The sequence below is a fragment of the Capricornis sumatraensis genome, chromosome 2 (genome assembly GCF_032405125.1).
Source record: "Capricornis sumatraensis isolate serow.1 chromosome 2, serow.2, whole genome shotgun sequence".
Taxonomy (NCBI): domain Eukaryota; kingdom Metazoa; phylum Chordata; class Mammalia; order Artiodactyla; family Bovidae; genus Capricornis; species Capricornis sumatraensis.
Genome location: NC_091070.1, coordinates 141896618 through 141923122, shown reverse-complemented (window position 1 = coordinate 141923122; position 26505 = coordinate 141896618). Strand labels below are relative to the sequence as shown.

The following is a 26505-nucleotide window of genomic DNA, read 5'->3' as shown; positions in this document are numbered from 1 at the left end:
CAGTAAAAATAAATGACAAGAAAAAATGAAAAGTAAAGTACCATATAAAACAATGCAAAAGAATTTTGAAAAGTTCAATAAAATAGCCAAATATAAGAAATACCATAAATATATATATTACTACTGAATTATTTGCTGGTTAATGATTGTAACTGTAAATTTATTGTTTATTTTTTACTATTATTAAATACAATTTTAAAGGGAAAAATGAATACTACTGCAAAAAGAGAATAAAACAAAATATGTAATAATATATAATTTTGAATGAAAAAGATCACAGCCTTTCACAAATATAATATTTTGCTGACAAAGGTCCATATAGTCAAAGCTATGGTTTTTTAGTAGCTGTACCGATGTGAGAGTTGTATCATAAAGATGGCTGAACACCAAAGAATTGATGCTTTTGAACTGTGGTATTGGAGAAGGCTCTTGAGAGTCCCTTGGACTTCAAGATCAAACAAGTCAATCCTAAAGGAAATCAATCTTGAACATTCATTGGAAGGACTGATGATAAGGGTGAAAAGCCAATATTTTGGCCACCAGATGCAAAGAGCCAACTCACTGGAAGAGACCTTGATGCTGGGAAAGACTGAGGGCAGGAGAAGAGGGCAACAAAGGATAAGATAGTTGGATGGCATCACTGAATCAATGGACATGAGTTTGAGCAAACCCCAGGAGATAGTGAAGGACAGGGAAGCCTTGCATGCTGCGAAGAGTTGGACATGACTGAGTAATTGAACAACAACAGTTAAAATAAAAGAGACCACTGTCTACATTTTATAAAATCCGATGCTATGCATCTTTAAAAATGTATGGTATTCCAGAAAGATGTGGAAAACAAACTAGTGAAACTCTAGCAAGTTGATTTATCATCATGTTAAAAAAATAGCATTGAAGAACTGAAATACAATAAGTTCTGATATTACTACTGCATTGCCCCCTGAAAAGGGGACAAGTGTGTAATGAAAAAACAGACACATATAATTTGGCAAGTGAGGAGTCAGGGGGCCCTCCTGCTCTCCATGGTAGGAAGACAAAATGGTTCCTTTCAGCCCACACTTTTATTGGCAGAAGTCACATGGGATATTAGGGAATAGCAATACTGGGGAGTTTGATTAGCACACCATAAAGAGAGAGTAAAGTTAGGTCTCTGCTGCTGCTGCTGCTGCTAAATCGCTTCAGTCATGCCCAACTCTGTGTGACCCCATAGATGGCAGCCCACCAGGCTCCCCCATCCCTGGGATTCTCCAGGCAAGAGTACTAGAGTGGGTTGCCATTGCCTTCTCCTATTGATCAGCAATAACTTGTTTTGTTTCCATGGGGATGGATGGCAGGGTAGGCAGTGAAGTGGAGCAGAGAGCATGTCCCCTCCAAGGATGTCCATTCGGCATGCTTACTAGGACAGTCATGAGGGTGCCATTTGCCACACCCTCCAGTCATGGGGCAGGTTCTGATCTCTACTCTGCCAGGCTGCAACACTGCATCTCTGTGATGATTTAAATAACTTTATTTTTGTTGCTCAGTCATGTTCGATTATTTGTGACCCCATGGACTGTAGACTGCCAGGCTCCTCTATCCGTGGAATTCTCCAGGCAGGAATACTGGAGCGGGTTGCCATTACTTTCTCCAGGGGATCTTCCTGACCCAGGGATCAAAACTAGGTGTCCTGCATTGCAGGCATATTCTTTACCATCTGTGACACTAGCATAACTTTCTGTTCAGTTCAGTCGCTCAGTCGTGTCTGACTCTTTGTGACCCCATGAATCGCAGCACACCAGGCCTTCCCATCCATCACCAACTCCCAGAGTTTACCCAAACTCATGTCCATCGAGTCGGTGATGCCATCCAGCCATCTCATCCTCTGTCATCTCCTTCTCCTCCTGCCCCCAATCCCTCCCAGCATCAGAGTATTTTCCAATGAGTCAACTCTTCTCATGAGGTGGCCAAAGTACTGGAGTTTCAGCTTTAACCTCATTCCTTCTAATGAACACCCAGGACTGATCTCCTTTAAAGTGGACTGGTAGGATCTTGCAGTCCAAGGGACTCTCAAGAGCCTCTCCAACAGTCAAAGGCTTTGGCATAGGTAATAAAGCAGAGTAGATGTTTTTCTGGAACTCTCTGTTTTTTTTGATTATCCAGTGGATGTTGGCGATTTGATCTCTGGTTTCTCTGCCTTATCTCAAACCAGCTTGAACATCTGGAACTTCACGGTTCATGTATTGCTGAAGCTTGGTTTGGAGAATTTTGAGAATTACTTTACTTGCATGTGAGATGAATGCAATTATGTGGTAGTTTGAGCATTCTTTGGCACTGACTTTCTTTGGGATTGGAATGAAAACTGATCTTTTTAGACCTCTAAAAATATAAATGCTAAACCTCCTATCTTAGCACTCTAGGACTGCCGGTAACAAAGTACCACAAATTGTGTGGTTCATCACAACAGAAACTTATTGTCTCACCATACTGGAGTCTGGAAGTCCAAACTCAAGCTGTTGGCAGGGCCAAGCTCTTTCTAACATCTGTAGGGGAGAATTCCTCACCTCTCACAGTTTCCAGTAGCCCCAGATGTTCCTCGGTTTGAAACAACCAATATACATCCAATCTCTGCCTCCATCCTCCTCTCATTACTCTCTTCCCTGTGTTGCTTCCCCTTTTGTTAGCAGGACTTCAGTCATATGGAATTATTAACCTACTCCAGTATGATCTCATCTTAACTAATTAAATCTGAAAAGATACTAATTCTGAATAAGGTCATATTCTGAAGTACTTAGGATTAGGATTTCAATGTATCCTTTTTGAGGACAGAATTCAACACAAAACACCTACCTCCCCACAGCCAAAATGTATACATCAGTAACAAGAAAAAGAAAAAGCATTAGTTATTACTTTAATAAAATAACCTACACAGGTTATGTTTGCTTCCCGTTGGTGATTTCAAACACTATGAATTGTATGAATTATACCCAAGAAAAAATTGTAACCCCCTAATAGCACTAGCAGATCAACTTGCTTTTATTCCTAACTTAAAGTGAGAGGAACAGAGACACAGAAATCTTAAGTGAATTGTCCCAGGCACACAGTCCATTGAGTCGGTATTGCCATCCAATCATCTCATTCTCTATAGTCCCCTTCTCCTCATGCCTTCAATCTTTCCCAGCAACAAGTCTTTTGAAATGAATCAGCTCTTCCCATGAGGTGGCCAAAGTATTGGAGTTTCAGCTTTAGCATCAGTCCTTCCAATGAACACTCAGGACTGACCTCTGGGTATTCCCATCTCTTTCAGAATTTTCCACAGTTTATTGTGATCCACAGTCGAAGGCTTTGGCATTGTCAATAAAGCAGAAATAGATGTTTTTGTGGAACTCTCTTGCTTTTTCAGTGATCCAGCATAAGTTGGCAATTTGATCTCTGGTTCCTCTGCCTTTTCTAAATGTTCACCAGCTTAAACATCTGGAAGCTGATGGTTCATGTATTGCTGAAGCCTGGCTTGGAGAATTTGAGCATTACTTTACTAGCGTGTAAGATGAGTGTAATTGTGCAGTAGTTTGAGCATTCTTTGGCATTGCCTTTCTTTAATTTTGTGATGAACACTGACCTTTTCCAGTCCTGTGGTCACTGCTGAGTTTTTTAATTTCCTGGCATATTGAGTGCAGCACTTTCATAGCATCATCTTTTAGGATTCGAAATAACTCAGCTGGAATTTTATCACCTCCACTAGTGATGCTTCCTAAGGCCCACTTGACTTCACATTCCAGGATGTCTGGCTCTAGGTGACTGGTGATGTCATCGTGATCTTCTGGGTCATGAAGATCTTTTTTGTACAGTTCCCCTGTGTATTCTTGCCATCTTTTCTTAATATCTTCTGCTTCTGTTATGTCCGTACCATTTCTGTCCTTTACTGAGCCCATCTTTGAATGAAATGTTCCCTTGGTATCTCTAATTTCCTTGAAGAGATCACTAGTCTTTCCCATTCTATTGTTTTCCTCTCTTTCTTTGCACTTATCACTGAGGAAGGCTTTCTTGTCTCTCCTTGCTCTTATTGGAACTCTGCATTCAAATAGGTATATCTTCCTTTTTCCCCTTTGCTTTTCACTTCTCTTTTTTCCACAGCTATTTGTAAGACTTCCTCAGAGCCATTTTTCTTTTTCGCATTTTTTTTTTCCTTGGGGATGGTTTTGCTCCCTATCTCCTGTACAGTGTCACAAACCTCCATCCATAGTTCATCAGGCACTTCATCTATCAGATCTAGTCCCTTAAATCTATTTCTCACTTCCACTGTATAATTATAAGGGATTTGATTTCAGTCATACCTGAATGGTCTAGCAGTTTCCCCTACTTTCTTCAATTTAAGTCTGAATTTGACAAATAAGGAATTCATTATCTGAGCCACAGTCAGCTCCTCATCTTGTTTTGCTGACTGTATAGAGCTTCTCCATTTTTGGCTGCAAAGAATATAATCAATCTGATTGCAGTGTTTGCCATCTGATGACATCCATGTGTAGAGTCTTCTCTTGTGTTGTTGGAAGAGGGTGTTTGCTATCACCAGTCCTCTTGGCAAAACTCTATTAGCCTTTGCCCTGCTTCATTCTGTACTCCAAGGCCAAATTTGCCTGTTACTCCAGGTGTTTCTTGACTTCCTACTTTTGCATTCCAGTCCCCTATAATGAAGAGGACATCTTTTTGAGTGTTAGTTCTAAAAAGTCTTGCCAGTCTTCATAGAACCATTCAGCTTCAGTTTCTTCAGGATTACTGGTGGGAGTATAGCCTCGGATTACTGTGATATTGAAAGTTTGCCTTAGAAATGAACAGAGATCATTTTGATGTTTTTGAGATTGCATCCAAGTACTGCATTTTGGACTCTTTTCTTGACTATGAGGGCTACTCCATTTTTTCTAAGGGATTGCTGCCCACAGTAGTAGATATAATAATCATCTGAGTTAAATTCACCCATTCCAGACCATTTTAGTTTGCTGATTCCTAAAATGTCGATGTTCACTCTTGCCATCTCCTGTTTCACCACTTCCAGTTTGCCTTGATTCAAACCAGTCCATTCTGAAGGAGATCAGCCCTGGGATTTCTTTGGAAGGAATGATGCTAAAGCTGAAACTCCAGTACTTTGGCCACCTCAGGCGAAGAGTTGACTCATTGGAATAAGACTTTGATGCTGGGAGAGATTGGGGGCAGGAGGAGAAGGGGACGACAGAAGATGAGATGGCTGGATGGCATCACTACCCGATGGACGTGAGTCTGAGTGAATTCTGGGAGTTGGTGCTGGACAGGGAGGCTTGGCGTGCTGCAATTCATGGGGTCGCAAAGAGTTGGACACGACTGAGCGACTGAACTGAACTGAACTGATGGACCTAACATTTCAGGTTCCTATGCAATAATGCTCTTTATTGCATCAGACCTTGCTTCTATCACCAGTCACATCCACAACTGGGTATTGTTCTTGCTTTGACTATGTCTCTTCATTCTGTCTGGGGTTATTTCTCCACTGATCTCCAGCAGCATATTGGGTACCTACCGACTGGGGAGTTAATCTTTTAGTGTTCTATCTTTTTGCCTTTTCATACTGTTCATGGGGTTCTCACGGCAAGAATACTAAGTGGTTTGCCATTCCATTCTCCAGTGGACCACATTTTGTCAGAACTCTCCACCATGACCCGTCCATCTTGTGTGGTCCTACATGGCATGGGTTAGTTTTATTGAGTTAGACAGGGCTGTGGTCCATGTGATTAGATTGGTTAGTTTTCTGTGATTGTGGTTTCAGTCTGCCTGCCCTCTGATGCTCTCTCTCAGCGCCTACCGTCTTACAGGGATTTCTCTTACCTTGGATGCAGAGTATCTCTTCATGGCTGCTCCAGCAAAGCACAACCACTGTTCCTTACCTTGAATGTGGGATATCTCCTCACCACCACCGCCATTGTCTTTGGACATGGGTTATCTCCTCTTGGCCACTCACCACTCCAGAAAAATGGTATAGATGATCTTATTTGCAAAGCAGGAATAGAGACACAGACATAGAGAACAAATGTATGGATAATGAGGGGAGAAAAGGGATTGGGTGGGAGGAATTGGAAGATTGGTATTGACATACCTACACTATTGATACTATTTATAAAACAGATAACTAATGCCAATCTATATAGCCCAGGAAACTCTACTGAATGTTCTGTAGTGACCTAAATGGGAAGGAAATCCAAAAAAGAGGGAATATATTTAAGCATGTAGCTGATTAACTTTACTGGACAGCAGAAACTAACACAACATATAAAGAAACTATACTCCAATAAAATTACTAAAAAATAAACAAATTGTGCCAGTTAACAAGTGCATCAAAACTGGATTCAAGTGACACCCATTTGCAGTTCACTATATTCTGATGATCATAGAATAAAAATGTCCTATGATCTAGACTGAAATAGCAATAGATACTGTTTTTACATGAGCCAGGGAGAATTTTCTGCATTGCATGCACACTTTAGGCCACCTTTGTAGAATTATTATTACTTGTCTGTCAGACCATTTTTCTTGTCTGTGTATAAACAATAGGAATTAGCCCAGGGCTCCCATGTGCATAGGAATGTGCTAAACAAGAGAAGGGTGGAATATGAAACAAGGAATGAGCCTTGTTAGTAAAACTTTAAGATACTTAAAAATTTATCTCTGCTCCAAGACGTTTTTCAGATAGAGATTTCCTGTCAGTGTGAATTTTAAGGCCCTGTTTGGCACATATTTGTATACACACATACACACAACCCACACACTTTATAGTTCTTATCTGGTAACCAAGCTGAAGCTCCTTTGAAAGCTACATTCCTTCCTGAATCACACTGTGACAAGTTAATGCCTCTTTTCCACCACTGCTACTATGCCAGGATGACTGATGATATAATGTGCAGGCATCCAATTGAAAAAAAGCCACTGAGCCTTGGTGTGAATTTAGGTGTTGATGAAAGATGAGCTCCTCCTTAAAAGAACATATGTTGATCATGAAACCTCTGGAGAAACAATTAGAAAAGCACTATTCATTTTTAAGAGAGTTTAATTACTGGTTAGACAGCAGATAGCAGTATTCCTATAATCTTCTCTGTGCAATCACTGGCATGAATGATCAGACTGTGAGATATCCTGTAAATGATTTCAGAAAACTGGAAGTTAGGGCAGGGACAACAACCTCATTAATAGTCATCAGAAACTCTGTTGGGAAGCCTGGTGTAGTGTGAGGCTACTCGGCTTCATGCTGCTGTTTGACATTGTAAAAAGTCACAAGTATCATTTTGGGCACCTAACATTCATTTGAAATAAAAGACAAGGTAAATATATAGTAAATAAGAACAATGGAACATTTTCACTTCTTATCAAATGATGTGTTGGGTGAGTATTTAAATATAATTTTGCTGGTCAGAGCTATAGAATTACCTATTGTGGTCAACAGAATGCCAGTTAACTAGAAAGATAAAACTGACAAGATGTAACACTTCTTTGATGCTACTTCTTTTAACACTGCTGCTGCTAGGTCTAGACACCACTCAAAATTTTCTTTGCATTTCATATTTGAAACTGTCTAGCTGACTCACATTGGAGAAGACAATGACACCCCACTCCAGTACTCTTGCCTGGAAAATCCCATGGGCGGAGGAGCCTGGTAGGCTGCAGTCTATGGGGTCGTGAAGAGTCAGACACGACTGAGAGACTTCACTTTCACTTTTCACTTTCATGCAGTGGAGAAGGAAATGGCAACCCACTCCAGTGTTCTTGCCTGGAGAATCCCAGGGACAGAGGAGCCTGGTGGGCTGCTGTCTATGGGGTCGCACAGAGTTGGACACGACTGAAGCGACTTAGCAGCAGTAGCAGCTGACTCACATGATTTTTTCTGTTATGCTCCTTTATGTAAATGTGGCAGGGTTGTATAATATTATTAATAGAAAGACTGTTCTATATTCCAGAAGATGTAGACCTAAAATTGATTCTTTCATGGACATAAGCGTTAAGAAAGCCAATTAATATATTCCTGGGATACTCAGATTAGTTATTATTTTGGTGGCATAATTTCACATCAATTTTTGAATCAGTTATTTATTTTGCATTTGAAATACTTTCAGACTTGCCAAAATGCTATCATCAGAATACTGAGGTACCCAAAGGATAACCCAGTGTTAACTGTTCATTTTTCTTTAGGCAAAAATTTAGTGGTATACTGAATTATGCCCATTCTGATCTCTGTTAAGAATTGCTGTTACCCATCCTGGAATATCTTTTTTGTGCAAATCACTAATTAGTGATTCTACTACAAATTTGTTTATCTTGAGGTTTTATAGAGTTCAAATGTAAATATTTCTTGCAAAGTTAAGACTGTAAGCTTATATCAACCATTTATATTGTCTGATTAATTTTTATTTCTTGAATTGAGAATATGGTTGGCCAAGAAGAAAAGGGCAGATCTAAACCACAATGCAAGTTGCTTAGGGATAAAGCAGGTACTTCCTATTCCTGGATAGGAAAGGGACTTAAATAAGAAGCTAGAGACTTGTTAAAACACACACACACACACACACACACACACACACACACACACACACACATAAAAATCCGTCTAATGATTTTCCTCAGGTCTGGGCCAGTTTAAGACTCTGAAGATGACTCATAGGAACATCTGAAACAGCCTCATAGATTTTAAACAGATAAAACATAGGTATTATTGTCTTGTTTTTGTTGTTGTTGTTTGTTTGTTTTTTGACCTTGTGGAGATTTCCTAGAATATCCTTAGGTATCTATTTATAAAAAATAGAAAGTGGGTTTGAAATTAGTTCGGAATTGCATTTTTGCCATTTACTATCTTTGTTACCTTGGTTGAGTAACTGAAGCTTTGGTTTCCTTCTCAGTAAGACTGGAAAATAACATCTGAATAATATAATTGTTTTATGAGCTTAATGATAGAATGGATAAAAAGAGCCTGAGTCCCTAGAGGAAAATAGAAGCAGGTAGCAACAGAAGCACATTTTTTAAAAATGTTAAATTATAATTGATTTACAATGTTGTGTTAGTTTCTCCTGTGTAGCAAAGTGATTGTTACACAAACATGTATATAGATATAGATATAGATGCAACTTTTTCACGGACTTCCCAAGCGGTGCAGTGGTAAAGAATCTGCCTGCCAGTGCAGGAGGTGCAAGAGATTTAGGTTGGATCTATGGATCAGGAAGATCGTCTGCAGCAGGAAATGGCAATCCGCTCCAGTATTCTTGCCAAGAAAATTCCAAGGACAGAGGAACCTGGTGGACTGCAGTCTGTGGGCTCACAGAGTCTGCTGGTCCATATCTGGTTTGAACTGTTGCTTCTTGACCTGCATACAGATTTCTTAGGAGGCAGGTCAGGTAGTCTGGTATTCCCATCTTGTTAAGAATTTTCCACAGTTTGTCGTGATCCACACAGTCAAAAGATGTGTGTATGTACACACACACACACACACACACACACACACACATATATATAGGTTATCCATATATGTTAGTCTGAATTTGGCAATAAGGAGCTCATGATTTGAGCCACAGTCAGCTCCTGGTCTTGTTTTTGCTGACTATATAGAGCTTCTCCGTCTTTGGCTGCAAAAGAATATAATCAATCTGATTGCAGTGTTGACCATCTGGTGATGTCCATGTGTAGAGTCTTCTCTTGTGTTGTTGGAAGGTGTTTTCTATGAACAGTGCATTCTCTTGGCAAAACTCTATTAGGCTTTGCCCTACTTCATTCCATATTCCAAGGCCAAACTTGCCTGTAACCCTAGGTGTTGACTTCTTACTTTTGCATTCCAGTCTCCTATAATGAAAAGGACATCTCTTTTGGGTGTTAATTCTAAAAGGTCTTGTAGGTCTTCATAGAACTGTTTAACTTCAGCTTCGTCAGCATTACTGGCTGGGGCACAGGCTTGGATTATTGTGATATTGAATGGTTTGCCTTGGAAACGAACAGAGATCATTCTGTCGTTTATGATATTCCATCCAAGTACTGCATTTCAGACTCTTTTGTTGACCATGATGGCTACTCCATTTCTTCTGAGGGATTCCTACCCGTAGTAGTAGATATAATGGTCATGTGAGTTAAATTCACCCATTCCAGTCCATTTAAGTTCAATGATTCCTAAAAAGTTGACATTCACTCTTGCCGTCTCCTGTTTCACCATTTCCAGTTTGCCTTGATTCATGGACCAAACATTCCAGGTTCCTATGCAATATTGTCCTTTATAGCATCAGACCTTGCTTGTATCACAAGTCACATCCACAACTGGGTATTGTTTTTGTTTTGGCTCCATCCTTCATTCTTTCTGGAGTTATTTCTCCACTCATCTCCAGTAGTATATTGGGCACCTACTGACTTGAGGAGTTCCTCTTTCAGTATCCTATACTTTGCCTTTTCATACTGGTCATGGGGTCCTCAAGGCAAGAATACTGAAGTGGTTTGCCATTCCCTTCTCCAGCGGACCACATTCTGTCAGACCTCTCCACCTTGAGATATTCATATCTCCAGATGTTCAAGATGGCTTTAGAAAAGGCAGAGGAACCAGAGATCAAATTGCCAGCATCCACTGGATCATCAAAAAAGCAAGAGAGTTCCAGAAAAAAAACACCTATTTCTGCTTTATTGATTATGCCAAAGCCTTTGACTATGTGGATCACAATAAACTGTGGAAAATTCTGAAAGAGATGGGAATAACAGACCACCTGATCTGCCTCTTGAGAAACCTGTATGCAGGTCAGGAAGCAACAGTTAGAACTGGACATGGAACAACAGACTGGTTCCAAATAGGAAAAGGAGTATGTCAAGGCTGTATATTGTCAACCTGCTTATTTAACTTCTATGCAGAGTACATCATGAGAAACGCTGGGCTGGAAGAAGCACAAGATGGAATCAAGATGGTTGGGAGAAATCTCAGTAACCTCAGATATGCAGATGATACCACCCTTATGGCAGAAAGTGAAGAGGAACTAAGAAGCCTCTTGATGAAACTGAAAGAGGAGTATGAAAATGTTGGCTTGAAAATTAAGATCATCGCATCTGGTCCCATCACTTCATGGGAAACAGATTGGGAAACAGTGTCAGACTTTATTATTTGGGGCTCCAAAATCACTGTAGATGGTGACTGCAGCCATGAAATTAAAAGACACTTAGTCCTTGGAAAGAAAGTTATGACCAACATAGATAGCATATTGAAAAGCAGAGACATTACTTTGTCAACAAAGGTTCATTTAGTCAAGGCTATATTTTTTCCTGTGGTCATGTATGGATGTGAGAGTTGGACTGTGAAGAAAGCTGAGTGCCGAAGAATTAATGCTTTTGAACTGTGGTGTTGGAGAAGACTCTTGAGAGTCCCTTGGACTGCAAGGGGATCCAACCAGTCCATTTTGAAGGAGATCAGCCCTGGGATTTCTTTGGAAGGAATGATGCTAAAGCTGAAGCTCCAGTACTTTGGCCACTTCATGCAAAGAGTTGAGTCATTAGAAGACTCTGATGCTGGGAGGGATTGGGGAGGAGAAGGGGATGACAAGGATGAGATGGCTGGATGGCATCACTGACTTGACGGATATGAGTCTGAGTGAACTCCGGGAGTTGGTGATGGACAGGGAGGCCTGGCGTGCTGCAATTCATGGGGTTGCAAAGAGTCGGACACGACTGAGAAACTGAACTGCACTGAACTGATAGTATAGTTATCAGGAACGGGAACTATTTTGAAAAATACCCATGTTCTCGTGTGAGAAGGAGAGCAGTTCAGTTCAGTTCAGTTGCTCAGTCGTGTCCGACTCTTTGCGACCGCATGAATAGCAGCATGCCACGCCTCCCTGTCCATCACCATCTCCCAGAGTTCACTCAGACTGACGACCATCGAGTCCGTGATGCCATCCAGCCATCTCATCCTGGATGGTCCCCTTCTCCTCCTGCCCCCAATCCCTCCCAGCATCAGAGTCTTTTCCAATGAGTCAACACTTCGCATGATGTCACCAAAGTACTGGAGCTTCAGCTTTAGCATCATTCCTTCCAAGGAAATCCCAGGGTTGATCTCCTTCAGAATGGGCTGGCTGGATCTCCTTGCAGTCCAAGGGACTCTCAAGAGTCTTCTCCAACACCACAGTTCAAACGCATCAATTCTTCGGCGATAAACCCTGCTATATTGTAGCACCCAATGAAACCAGTCTCAGCACAAGCCCATGAATTAGAACAAGGTGACTGACTTTATCCTCAATCTACCTGAACTCAGAAATAATCAAATCATGATCAATTGTAGTGACTCTTGTCCATTGAATTTTATTGTGTATGGACAAGGACAAATCCTGTGGGAAGATGTAGTAGATGTCTCTTTAATTCTTATTGATTTATTTTATAATGAAACTGTGCATGACAATACAGAATTATGGTATAACACTGATTTTGTTGGTAAGGTTCAACTACCTCATATGTATAAATATAATGATAATACTGAGACTGTAATCAAATGCATTGGGAGATCAAATTAAGGCCTCCTCAGTATATATTAGCAATGGACAATGACTGGCCCAGGGAAAAACTAGATTTACCTAGCTGTCAGCTAAATTCTATGTTAAGCGGTTCATTGAAATTTGTCACACAGTAAAAGTAACAGCATATCAAGAGAGGAAATGAATAGTCAAATCACTATGAAAATATGCCTCATGAGAGAACATTAGTTTTTTCTTTAAATCTACTTTGCACTTACTCCTCCTAATTTTTTGTGTATTTATGCAGATACTACTGCTATATCTTATATGCAGAATACATTATGAGAAACGCTCGACTGGAAGAAGTACAAGCTGGAATCAAGATTGCTGGGAGAAATATCAATCACCTCAGATATGCAGATGACACCACCCTTATGGCAGAAAGTGAAGACGAACTGAAAATCTTCTTGATGAAAGTGAAAATGGAGAGTGAAAAAGTTGACTTAAAGCTCAACATTCAGAAAACGAAGATCATGGGATCTGGTCCCATCTCTTCACGGGAAATAGATGGGGAAACAGTGGAAACAGTGTTAGACTTTATTTTTTTGGGCTCCAGAATCACTGCAGATGGTGACTGCAGCCATGAAATTAAAAGACGCTTACTCCTTGGAAGAAAAGTTATGACCAACCTAGATAGCATATTCAAAAGCAGAGACATTACTTTGCCAACTAAGGTCCGTCTAATCAAGGCTATGGTTTTTCCTGTGGTCATGTATGGATGTGAGAGTTGGACTGTGAAGAAAGCTGAGCACCGAAGAATTGATGGTTTTGAACTGTAGTGTTGGAGAAGACTCTTGAGAGTCCTTTGGACTGCAAGGACACCCAACCAGTCCATTCTAAAGAAGATCAGCCCTGGATGTTCTTTGGAAGGAATGATGCTAAAGCTGAAACTCTGGTACTTTGGCCAACTCATGCGAAGAGTTGACTCATTGGAAAAGATTCTCATGCTGGGAGGGATTGGGAGAAGGAGTAGAAGGGGATAACAGAGGATGAGATGGCTGGATGGCATCACTGATTCAACGGACATGAGTCTGAGTGAACTCCGGCAGATGGTGATGGACAGGGAGGCCTGGCGTGCTGCAATTCATGGGGTCGCAAAGAGTCGGACACGACTGAGCGACTGAACTGAACTGCTATATCAGCTGTATACATACTAACCTAAATTACATGCTCACAAAAATGTGATCATTTTTCTGCAAGAGCCTAGGCCAAGGGTCAGGGATGTGGACTGAGCAGGAAACCGTCAACACAGCAGGACAGGTTTCCTCAAATCCTATACATTCCCAAGAAAAGTCTGCTTTGAGGAATTGCTCTTGTCTGATTCCTGGAAAAGAGCTTCTGAACCCTTGTAATATTCTGCTTGGTAGAGTTTTTGTATGCCTGAAGTCTTGATCATGCCAACTTTGACCAGTTTGATCAGGTAAATATATCCTAATGATATACTCCATGTGGCCAGCTTTCTTTGTGGGCAAGATTTTGCAAATGTTGTCACACATCATTGCTAAGAGAATGAAGCATGTCCTCATGTATCTCAACAAGGCAAGGAAATCTTGAGCCTGGTTTCTCCTGAACTTCACCCCACGTGCTCTTTTCCTTTGCTAATTTTGATCTATATCCACTTGTTATAATAAACTGTGAGACTGACAGATTTTTTGAGTTCTGCAAGTCCTTTAAGGAAATCATCAAGCCTCAGGGTGATCTTGGGGACTCTGGACACAGCTCCATTTCTTGCTTTTTTACCCTCTTCAAGTGAACTTTTAAAGTGATTTAACATCTTTCCAGACCTGATCCCACTCTCCAGATATTTCTAAAACAGTTCCTTTAGGACTTCTAAAATTAAACACGTAGTTACTAAAACTTTTATAGAAGTCTACATCTTTTGAGTTGATATCTGTATTTGTATCTATAATCTATCTCTATATCTATCCTCCCCAAAAGGGAAAAACTGAATATAAATAGAGAGATAGCAAAAGAGACATATTTAGATATAGGTATATAGATATAGATTAATTCAGTTTTCTGGTTCAGATTTCACTGTAATTTTTAGATAGTATTGGTTGATTTTTGTTTTCAGCTTTTCTTATTTCCTTGAAGACTAAAGTTTTTTGTGTATTTTTACTTCTGCATTTCATTTTGTTCTTCATTCTTTTTGTTGTTTTCAGTGGATTTCAAAAGAGATACAAAAATGCCTTTATTCTTAGATTTTTTGCTAGTTATCTTTGATTCCTTTGTAGTATCTGAAAGAGTGTAAAATGCATTGGACTAAATCACTTTCAAAGAATAGTACCAGACATCAATCAAGCACTAAGTAAATTGCAGCTATTACTGTTATTTTCATTTTATTCATATATATATATATACACACACACACATATTCTTATCTAAAAGAATTATGAATTCTTTCAAGAAGACACTGAATAATTCAAACCAAAAAATGATGTGTGAGTCATCATTTGCTTAATTTTGTAAGTAGAACACATTTCAGAGATGTTACTAAAAAGTTCAACGTGAAACAGTATTCTATAAATTATAAAATTAACCTGATTAGTGATTAAAAAAATAGGATTTAGGATGAAGGGAAAATAAAGATACTACAAGATATGAACTACCTATTCAAAAAGTGCTACTATATTAATAGGCATTATGTTGAATAGTAACCTAGAGAATTCTTAGAGAACTGATGAAAATACTGAATTACTAGCTTTCCTGTCAATCTGAACAAACAAGCCTGTTTTGAACAGAAATAATCTAACAAAAACAAAAACAAACCAAAAAAAAATGTATACATTGCCTTAATCATTTTGTGGAAATCAGTAGTATTAACTGAGGTCTGTAGGGGAACAAAATATCTCTTTGGCATGCTTCTTTTTTACAGCAGAAAACAACCAAGGCCCAAAAGACTCAGAGAGAAATTTGCTTGGCCTTTTCCCTTATCACTTAAAACATGTAGATAGAGGACCTATTTCAGGAAACAAGCTAACACCATGGATAAGTGTAGTATGAACTAGGTGTATAGAAAGGGAAGAAACCAGCAAAGTCTATTTGGTAAGATTCCACTATGCTTCCCAGGCCAAATTTGCCTGTTACTCCAGGTGTTTCTTGACTTCCTACTTTTGCATTCCAGTCCCCCATAATGAAAAGGAAATCTTTTTGGAGTGTTAGTTCTAAAAGGTCTTGTAGGTCATCATAGAACCGTTCGACTTCAGCTTCTTCAGCATTACTGATTGGGACATAGACTTGGATTACTGTGATATTGAATGGTTTGCCTTGGAAATGAACAGAGATCATTCTGTTGTTTTTGAGACTGCATCCAAGTACTGCATTTCAGACTCTTCTGTTGACCATGATGGCTACTCCATTTCTTCTGAGGGATTCCTGCCCACAGCAGTAGATATAATGGTCATCTGAGTTAAATTCACCCATTTCAATCCATTTTAGTTCGCTGATTCCTAGAATGTCGACGTTCATTCTTGCCATCTCCTGTTTTATCACTTCCAATTTGCCTTGATTCATGGACCTGACATTCCAGGTTCCTATGTAATATTGCTCTTTACAGCATCAGACCTTGCTTCTATCACAAGTCACATCCACAACTGGAAATTATTTTTGCGTTGGCTCCATCCCTTCATTCTTTCTGGAGTTATTTCTCCACTGATCTCTAGTAGCATATTGGGCACCTACTGACCTGGGGAGTTCCTCTTTCACTATCCTATCATTTTGCTTTTTCATACTGTTCATGGGATTCTCAAGGCAAGAATACTGAACTGGTTTGCCATTAGTAAAGTAATGCTCAAAATTCTCCAAGCCAGCCTTCAGCAATACATGAACCATGAAATTCCAGATGTTCAAGCTGGTTTTAGAAAATGCAGAGGAACCAGAGATCAAACTGCCAATATCTGCTGGATCATCAAAAATGCAAGAGAGTTCCAGAAAAACATCTATTTCTGCTTTTTTGACTATGCGAAAGCCTTTAATTGTGTGGATCACAATATACTGTGGAAAATTCTGAAAGAGATGGGAATACTAGACCACCTGACCTGCCTCTTGAGAAACCTGTATGCAGGTCAGGAAGCAACAGTTAGAACTGGACATGGAACAACAGACTGGTTCCAAATAGGAAAAGGAGTATGTCAAGGCTGTATACTGTCACCCTGCTTATTTAACTTCTATGCAGAGTACATCATGAGAAACGCTGGGCTGGAAGAAGCACAAGATGGAATCAAGATTGCCGGGAGAAATATCAATAACCTCAAATATGCAGATGACACCACCCTTATGGCAGAAAGTGAAGAGGAACTAAAAAGCCCCTTGATGAAAGTGAAATTGGAGAGTGAAAAAGCTGGCTTAAAGCTCAACATTCAGAAAACAAAGATCATGGCATCTGGTCCTATCACTTCATGGGAAATAGATGGGCATACAGTGGAAACAGTGTCAGACTTTATTTTTTGGACTCCAGAATCACTGCAGATGGTGATTGCAGCCATGAAATTAAAGGACGCTTACTCCTTGGATGGAAAATTATGACCAACCTAGACAGCATATTGAAAAGCAGAGACATTACTTTGCCAACAAAGGTCCATCTATTCAAGGCTATGGTTTTTCCAGTGGTCATGTATGGATGTGAGAGTTGGACTGTGAAGAAAACTGAGCACCAAAGAATTGATGCTTTTGAAATGTAGTATGTGTCTGCCCTCTGATGCCCTCTTGCAACACTTACCATCTTACTTGGGTTTCTCTTACCTTGGTGTGGGGTATCTCTTCACGGCTGTTCCAGCAAAGCACAGCCGCTGTTCCTTACCCTGGACGAGGGGTATCTCCTTACCGCCATCATTCCTGACCTTCAACATGGGATACCTCCTCTAGGCCTTCCTGTGCCTGCGCAGCCACCATTCCTCGGGTTGCTCCACCCTGGCACCGGCCCTGGCCTCAGCATGGGTGGCTCCTCCCAGCTGCCGCCCCTGGCCTCAGGCTCGGGGTGGCTCCTCAAGGTCACTGCCCCTGGCCTCGGGCGTGAGGTGGCTTCTCCTGGCCACCCCTGATCTCAGACGTGGGGTGTCTCCTCCCAGCTGCCACTGGCCTCAGACGTGGAGTATCTCCTCCTGGCCGCTGCCCTGACCTCAGACAGGGGATGTCTCCTCCCAGCCGCCACTGACCTCAGACGTGGGGTAGCTCCTCTCTGCCACGGACCCTGACCTCGGACGCGTGGTGTCTCCTCCCAGCCACCGCCCCTGACCTCGGACATGGGGTAGCTCCTCTCGGCTGTGCCTGCCGCCGCGGCCTAGTGAGCCGGCTCGCAGCCGCCAGATGGTGATTGCAGCCATGAAATTAAAAGATGCTTACTCCTTGGAAGAAAAGTTATGACCAACCTAGACAGTATATTCGAAAGCAGAGATATTACTTTGCCGACTGAGGTCCATCTAGTCAAGGCTATGGTTTTTCCTGTGGTCATGTATGGATGTGAGAGTTGGACTGTGAAGAAGGCTGAGTGCTGAAGAATTGATGCATTTGAACTGCAATGTTGGAGAAGACTCTTGAGAGTCCCTTGGACTGTAAGAAGATCCAACCAGTCCATTCTGAAGGAGATCAACCCTGGGATTTCTTTGGAAGGAATGATGCTAAAGCTGAAGCTTCAGTACTTTGGACACCTCATGTGAAGAGTTGACTCATTGGAAAAGAGTCTGATGCTGGGAGAGATTGGGGGCAGGAGGAGAAGGGGACGACTGTTGGAGATTACAAGTGAAATGACATAAAACAAGACACACACAAAAGACAGACACACACTCTGGCCGGAGGAACAGAACTGGGCAAGAAACTAATTGCCGTTTATTATAAAAGCCCCCTAGGCAGAATTCCAGACTGCATGAATAAGCCTTTTCAGCACAGCACAGGTGCATACATGTTATCCTACAGCAAAGGGGAGTGAAATCCCTGTCTACTGCAGAGTCTGCCCAAAGCCCTCATCTCCTTCTTATCTCAAGAAGGGAATGCTCCCTTGTTTGCAAGGGACCACTAAACTCAAGGCTGTGTCCAGACTCTTTGGCAGAATGCCTCTTTTGCAAGGACGCTCAGCCCAAGCAGAGAGACCCGTTTGCAGGCACATCTCTGCTACTCTATTAACCCTTCATCTCCCCCTTTTTTATTTGCTTTTATAAATTGTAGCTTGGTCTGGATCTTCTCTGCTTCGTGCTTTAGTTGTTTCCCTTTCCGCCATCGCCAGAAGACTAGAAAAGCAACACAACATAAAAGTAATATAAACACAGTGTTCCCAAAAGTAGTCCCAATTAGTGAGGATACATGCCCTAATGGATTTAAGTTATTCATTCCCTCTTGAAGAATTTTCAGCAAATCAGACCCCGTAATGTCAGGTAAAGTCCTGCTAAAAGTAGACAAAATTTGTCATTCCAGGTCCATAATCTCCGTAGTGAGATTTTGATGCCCAGTCAAGGATCGTTTTACTTTATCCCATCCTTCACTCATGTTAAATGGTACAGGTGTTATACAAAACTGAGAAGAATTCCAATCACATTTCAACACACTTCGTGTAGATAAAACAGCCAATTGATCTCCAAGCCAGGAAATGGTGTGTTGAAGATTGAGCACGTCGGTAGCAAGTTGGGCATCCAAATCTCGCTGTTGTTGCCATAACAAATGAGAGTCTTTATGCCAGTCCCGAATAAAATCAGCTGTTTGAATTCCTTGGTGTAACGCAAGACCTGCCACTGCTGCCGTTGCAGTTACTGATGCAACTGCTAGAATCAAAGCAATGACCACACCAAGCATACGTCGAAATGGGTGTAGCAAAGTCTGTACAGTGGTTACTAGATGAGAAACAGCAGAAGAATCTGACCATGGCTGAGTCAGATTTATAGGTAACCATACTTCTGTCCGAGCCTTAACAATTACTAGCGAGAAATTAGAATTAAAGTCTTGTCTTTCAAATTCTTCCCACCAAGACTGATTTACACATTGAGTTAGATTACAATAATCACATGACACAGGCCCCACAGTATCATCCCAGGTCCAATTCCCATGTAACAATGCAAAAGGATATTTTTCACATGCCATTGCAGAATAAGATTTATTAACATGTAAATTAACATGGAATGGACCTGAAGAGTCACCACTGTCCAAAGTATAGTTTCCTGACCAGATAGTGAGATTACCAGAAACTGCCCATAGTTTCCAAATATCTCCTTGAATGTGTGGATATCCTTGCAATTGTAATTGAGGAGGGACAAGTGCAAATTGCTGCCGTTTAACTGTTTCATTACCATTGCCCATCAAAGTGCTATTTGCACGATGCCACCTAAAAGATTTATTTGACCATTTTTCTAAGAATTGCCCATGATCTGGACTCCAATCTACAATGATGGCCCCAGAATAATTCATGACTTTAAAGGGTCGATGACCTCAGCAACATTCCCACTCCAAAGATTCTAGAGAAGGAGCAAAAAAGTTAACAGGATATAGCGACATGTGTTTTCCATTATGAATATCTACCAGTTCTGTCGAGGTGCTAAATCCCCTGGTGGAAACAAGCACAGTAAAAGTAGCAAAATGGTAATTATTATATTTTACCCCTCATGTATTATAAGAATAATGAGAATGTTCCTTGGTGGACCGACAAAAGGGGTGTCCCCCTATACATAAAGGAATACCTTCCACTGCAATGGTCAAATTACTAATATTATGTTGTTGTTTATGATGAGATAGTTGTTCTATTCCCCCACAAGCTGGTGGGGGAAAGAAGGCAGTCTCATTAGTACATACCTGCACTTCTGGTTCCCCCCCAGGAAACTGCTGTTACTAATGGGGGATTAGGTATGTATGCCCAATATGTATGATTACTTGCCAATACACCGATTACCTGACATGTTACCACTGCCATCATGGCAAGCAAAAGATTGGTAGGATTCAGAGGTTGCCCCACCTTCATTAATGTCTTCTCTGCTTCCTGGGTCAACCTCTTCATTTGACCCCATGTAGGAGGTGTTGTTTCCCTTGTACAGGAAGTAAGGCTTCTCTGCATAGTAAGCTCTTCAAATTTTTGAACAAGGGGATCAGCCATTGTTGATTTTGATCAATCTTGCTGGGGTGCAAAACCTGTAATTATCAACAGAAATGAATGCATACCCTCATCCCAAATACATTAATGATGCTGGGATCCAACCTTTCTCTTTATCTTTATACCAAATAGGTGTATTCAAGATCTTCTTATCCTCTTCTTTCCCTTGAAAATGCAACTCTGTTGCTGATAGATTTTCCTTGCTCCAAACATTCAAAACATTTAAGGTAAGTAAGGTTTTATTCAGAATATCTTTAGGTTTCATAAATCTCTCTTGTTCCCCCTTTTTTATTTTTTTCAAGATAATCATGCAAGGTACAATTAGCTCTTTCAATGATAACTTGCCCTTGACTATTATAAGGAATACCAAAAGTATGAGTTATATGGTATTGAGATAAAAAGTGAGCTAATTTTGTGGATTGGTAAGCAGATGCATTATCAGTTTTCAATTCAATTGGTAATCCCATAACTGCAAAACAAGATAATAAATGAGTAATAACAGTGTCAGCTTTTTCAGAATGTAATGCAGTGGCCCATTGAAAATGTGTGCAAGTATCTATAGTATGATGCACACATTTTTGTTGTCCAAAGAAAGAAATGTAAATTACATCCATTTGCCATATCTGATTTGCTTGTAGTCCTCTTATGTTGACACCTGGTGGGGTAAATGGCAAAGCAAAGGGTGCACATATGGAACAAGAACGAACAATATTTTGAGCTTGTTTTCGAGTAATAGCATGAGATTTTTGTAACCCTTTGGAGTTGGTATGTTGTAAGAGATGTTCTTGCTTTGCTGCTTCTATAGGATAAAGTAAGGCATCAATTGTAGCATTTCCGAATGATAAGGGTCCAGGAAAGGCAGAATGTGCACAGATGTGAGTAAAGAAAATTAACTCTGAACATTGCAAGAGCAATTGTTGTACTTGGTAAAACAATTTATCAATAGCTGTTTTAAGGGTCAGTGGAAGGGAGACATGGGGAAGCTGTAGGCAAGAGAGAACAGCATATCGAGAATCTGAAACAGTGTTAATAGGAAGTTGGGGAGAATCTTGCAAAACTATATAGATAGCCCACAATTCAGCGGGCTTTACAGAAGAAAATTAGTGGGGGAAAACCTTGGAACTTTCTGGGGTCCAATATCCAGCAGTATTTTTATTTGCATCTGTAAAAATAGTGAGTCCCTTAACTGGATCATCTGAAATTGGGGAACGAGATATCATAGCATTAGTCCAGAGAAAATCAATCAATTTAGATGATGGATAACGATTAGAAAATGAACCAGGATATGAGGCAAGAGAAATTTGCCAGTTTTCATTAAATTGTAAACATCAAGATATTTGAGCAGTTGTTAACTGAGTAACAGTCTGGTGTGGTTCACATCCTGATAATTGTAAAATACGATGGTGACCCTTCTGTATAAGGAAGGCTAATTTATCCATATATATAGTCAATTTTTTGCAAAAACTGTTAGATAAGAAAACCCATACTATTAATCCTTTTTCTTGAGCAATTACACCAGATGAGGAATAAGGAATATGAAATATGATAAAAGAAATAGGTTGAGATGCATGTAAGTAAGTCAAAAAACCGTCATTTAGTCGTTGCTCAACAAATTGAAGTTCCTGTAAAGCCAATGGGGTTAAGGTCCAGGGGCTATCCAGAGCTATATCTCCTTCTAAAGTAGAAAACAAATGTCATAATTGATAAGTAGGAATCTCAAGTACCGGGCATAGCCAATTAATATCTCCCAATAACTTTTGAAAATCATTTAAGGTTTTAAGATGGTCTCTTCTAATTTTCAACTTTTGGGGCCTTATTCTATGTTGTTCCAATATTGTCCCTAAATATGAAATAGGAAAGTCCTTTTGAATTTTTTTCCGGAGCTATTTGCAAATTGTATAGTCTTAAAGCCTGCTCTACTTTTAAAAAAATTCATCACGTTCAGCAATACTAGGAGCTGCCAATAGGAGATCATCCATATAATGATATAGAATACAATTGGGGTATTCTTGACGGAGGGATTGTAAAGAGCGCGCTACGAATTCTTGGCATAAGGTAGGATTATTTATCATTCTTTGTGGTAGGACTGTCCATTGATAATGCTTAATAGGCTTAACATGATTAAGAACAGGAACTGTAAAAGCAAATTTATCTCTATCTTGCAATTGTAGGGGAATGGTAAAAAAAAAAAAAAAAAAAAAAAAAAAACAGTGTTTAAGATCTAACACCATTAAGGATCAATTCTGAGGAATAAGAGCTGGAGAGGGGAGTCCCAATTGCAAGGCTCCCATAGGTTCAAAACATTTATTAACTTCTCATAAATCAGTTAACATTCTCCATTATCCAGATTTCTTTTTTATAACAAAAACAGGAGAATTCCAGGTTGAGGTAGAGGGCTCTATATGACCAAGTTGGAGTTGTTCTTGTACTAATTGTTCTAACGCCTCGAGCTTCATTTGTGGTAATGGCCACTGCTCAACCCATTTTGGAGTATTAGTTAACCATTTTAATGGGAGTGCTCCAGGAATTTGAGCAGTGGCTACTAGTTTTCTGATGGAATGGTTACAAAGCCCCCAAAGGAGAGAGAAGATCTCTTCCCCATATATTAATAGATATATTTACAATATAAAAGGTAACAAACACTGATCTTCCATTATGGAATTGACATTGTAAGGGATGGGTACTCTTCCAGACATCTGCAATGAAGCCCAATCCCGTCAGCATTAAAGGGCTTTTTTCTTTTTCCAAATCTTGGGGCCATTGTTGAGAAGAAATGACTGAAATATCCACCCCTGTGTCTATTAGTCCCTCAAAGTTGTTTCCCTGTATAATCAAGGAGAGAACAGGTCAGGAATCTTTGATAAGCATTTCCCAAAATACATGTCACCCAGTACTTCCAAATCCTCCTGTTCGTTCATTTGGAAGAGCCAAAAAGGGGTGATAAGGTAGGAGAAGTATTTGAGCAATATGTTCCCCAGCTAACAATGAAAGTGTGGTAGAAGTAGAGACTATAATTAAAATTTCCCCAACATAGTCAGAGTCTGTTACCCCAGGAATTATGGTTAAATCTCTCAAAGCCACGCTGCTATAGCCTAATATCAAGCCAAAAGTGCCTTTAGGCAGTGGTCCAAATACATTTGTTTTTAATTTATAAATGCCTCCCCCTGGTGACAAAAGAACATTATCAGCTAGTGGCAAATCAGCAGCAGCACTCCCTGAAGTAGCAGACCATAAGTCCGAAATCATCATCTGAGGTCTTTTTAACGGGGCATTGACTCGTAACGGTTGTTGGGAGGGAATAGGGTTGGGGCAGATGGGATGGGAGGAGGGCAAGGAGGAGAAGTCCCCGGTATTGTTCCTGGGCCCCAAGGACTTAGGCCCGCAGGATAGTTTCCCAGTATCGGGTTGCCCATTTTGTCTGTTTTAGATCTGCATTCATTAGTCCAATGAAACCCCTTCCCGCACCAATGGCAAAGTCCAGGAGGAGTCTTATTCTTCCCAGCAAGAGATCTGTCTTTAGGAATTGCACCTTGATCAGCTTTTAATTTCTGACACTCTGTTTTCATATGATCAGATGTTCCACAATGAAAGCAGTTACCTCCCTTTGGTGGTCTCATAAATTTGGCCTAGGCTGTAGCAAAGACATTAGCCTGATGCTCTGTTCCTCCTACTCCAGAGCAGGCTCTGATATATTCAGCTATAGATGCACCCTGTCCCTTTAAAGGTCCCAGTATATGCTTACATTCAGGATTTGCATTTTCAAATGCTAAAGTTTGTAATAATATCTCTGAAATTTCATCCCTCCCTACAGCCCGTTCCACAGCTACCCTCAATCTTGCTAGAAAATCAGTATAAGGCTCATTGGGGCCTTGCATTGTTTTAAAAAAGGAGGGCTGGGCGTGGCCAGTAGGCACCACACAGTGCCATGCTCGTAAAAAGACCTGGCGGACTTGTTGTAAGTCCTGATCAGATATTGAGCTTGTTCTCTTAAAGCCCGATATTGGCCCTCTCCCATTAGCTTGTCCTCGAGAGGACCAGGGGGATTCTGTCCCTCATTAATCTGAGCCTGCTTTCTAGCTCCTTTTTCCCACCAGCTACGAAGTTGCAACCATTGAGAGCCCTCCAAGACAGCTTGGGCAATAGATTCCCAATCTAATGGAATGATTAATTTGCCTTTTCCCAATGATTCCAACATAGCCAAAACAAAGGGAGATTGAGTACCGTACTGTGCTACTGCAGCTTTAAGATCTTTAAAAAATTTATATTCCAAAGGAGCATATTGAACATTTATCACATTGCCATCCTACTGTCTCTGGATGGGAAACAATTGTGGAGGGTTTATAAACCCACCAGGGGGAGCAGGCAAGTCATCATCATGAAGCATAGACAAAGAAAGGAGAACCGACAATGTTCCCTGCCCACATCGGGCTGATTAACTGCAGTGGGGAAAGGAGAAGCACAAGGAGGAGCAGAGGGTGTAGATTTTTTCTCCTCCTTAGGGGATTTCCACCATTCCCGGAATAGATGGGTCATTTCTTTAATCTCTTTGCCCTCCTCTGACAAAACCGAAGAAGCCTCCAAATCTGATTCTGAACTGTCAGATGTTTCACCATTTACAGGAGGAGGCTCATTTGTATCCTTGCCTTCAGGGGATGCAGAAGCCCCACCAACGTCTGACACATCCTCATAAATTATTTCTCCCCTCCTTGAAGCATTAGATTTAGTTTCATTATCAGTAGAGAGCAAGGTCAAAGCCTGTGTTATAGCACTACACAAAGTCCATAACTTCAAAGGGATCACATTACCCTTCTGATGTTGCTTTCTCAATTCCTTTTGAAATATTTTCCATTCCTTCAAGTTTAACTATAACTTAGTTTTATATTGAAACAAATGACAATATTGCTCCACCAAGCGAAAGAGCTCACTCAACCGATGAGTCGAGGCTTTAATGCCTATGGAGTGGAGAAGTCCTTGAACTAACTCCATGTATTGTGCCGGTAATGATGATGAGGAATTCCCCATGAATTTCCCAAAAGTTCCCCTGCTATGGATTTAAAATCCCCCCGGGGTTACTCACCCTTTCGGTTTCACTTGAGCCCCACGTTGGGCGCCAGATGTTGAAGTTTATGAGTGAAATGACATAAAACAAGACACACACAAAAGACAGATGTGCACTCCGGCTGGAGGAACAGAACTGGGCAAAAAATTAATTGCCGTTTATTATAAAAGCCCCCAAGGCAGAATTCCAGACTGCATGAATAAGCCTTTTCAGCACAGTGCAGGTGCATACATGTTATCCTATAGCAAAGGGGAGTGAAATCCCTGTCTACTGCAGAGTCTGCCCAAAGCCCTCATCTCCTTCTTATTTCAAGAAGGAAATGCTCCCTTGTTTGCAAGGGATCATTAAACTCAAGGCTGTGTCCAGACTCTTTGGCAGAACGCCTCGTTTGCAAGGATGCTCAGCCCAAGCAGAGAGACCCGTTTGCAGGCACATCTCTCCTACCCTATTAACCCTTCAGATGACCCAGGATGAGATGGCTGGATGGCATCACTGACTGGATGGATGTGAGTCTGAGTGAACTCCGGGAGATGGTGATGGACAGGGAGGCCTGGCGTGCTGCGCTTCATGGGGTCGCAAAGAGTTGGACATGACTGAGTGACTGAACTGAACTGAACTGAACTGAACTGAACTGAACTGAACTGTAATGTTGGAGAAGACTCTTGAGAATCCCTTGAACTGCAAGGAGATCCAAGCAGCCCTATCTGAAGGAGATCAGCCCTAGAATTTCTTTGGAAGAAACGATGCTAAAGCTGAAGCTCCAGTACTTTGGCCACCTCATGCGAAGAGTTGAGTCATTGGAAAAGACTCTGATGGTGGGAGGGATTGGGGGCAGGAGAAGGGGACGACAGAGGATGAGATGGCTGGATGGC

General features: G+C 40.8%; 1 pseudogene; it reads right to left on the bottom strand.

Moving 5' to 3' along the window:
- The window catches only part of LOC138069513 (integrin beta-1-binding protein 1-like), a 117445-nt pseudogene extending 100108 nt beyond the window's left edge, over positions 1-17337 (bottom strand).
- Between the last annotated feature and the right edge of the window lie 9168 nt (positions 17338-26505).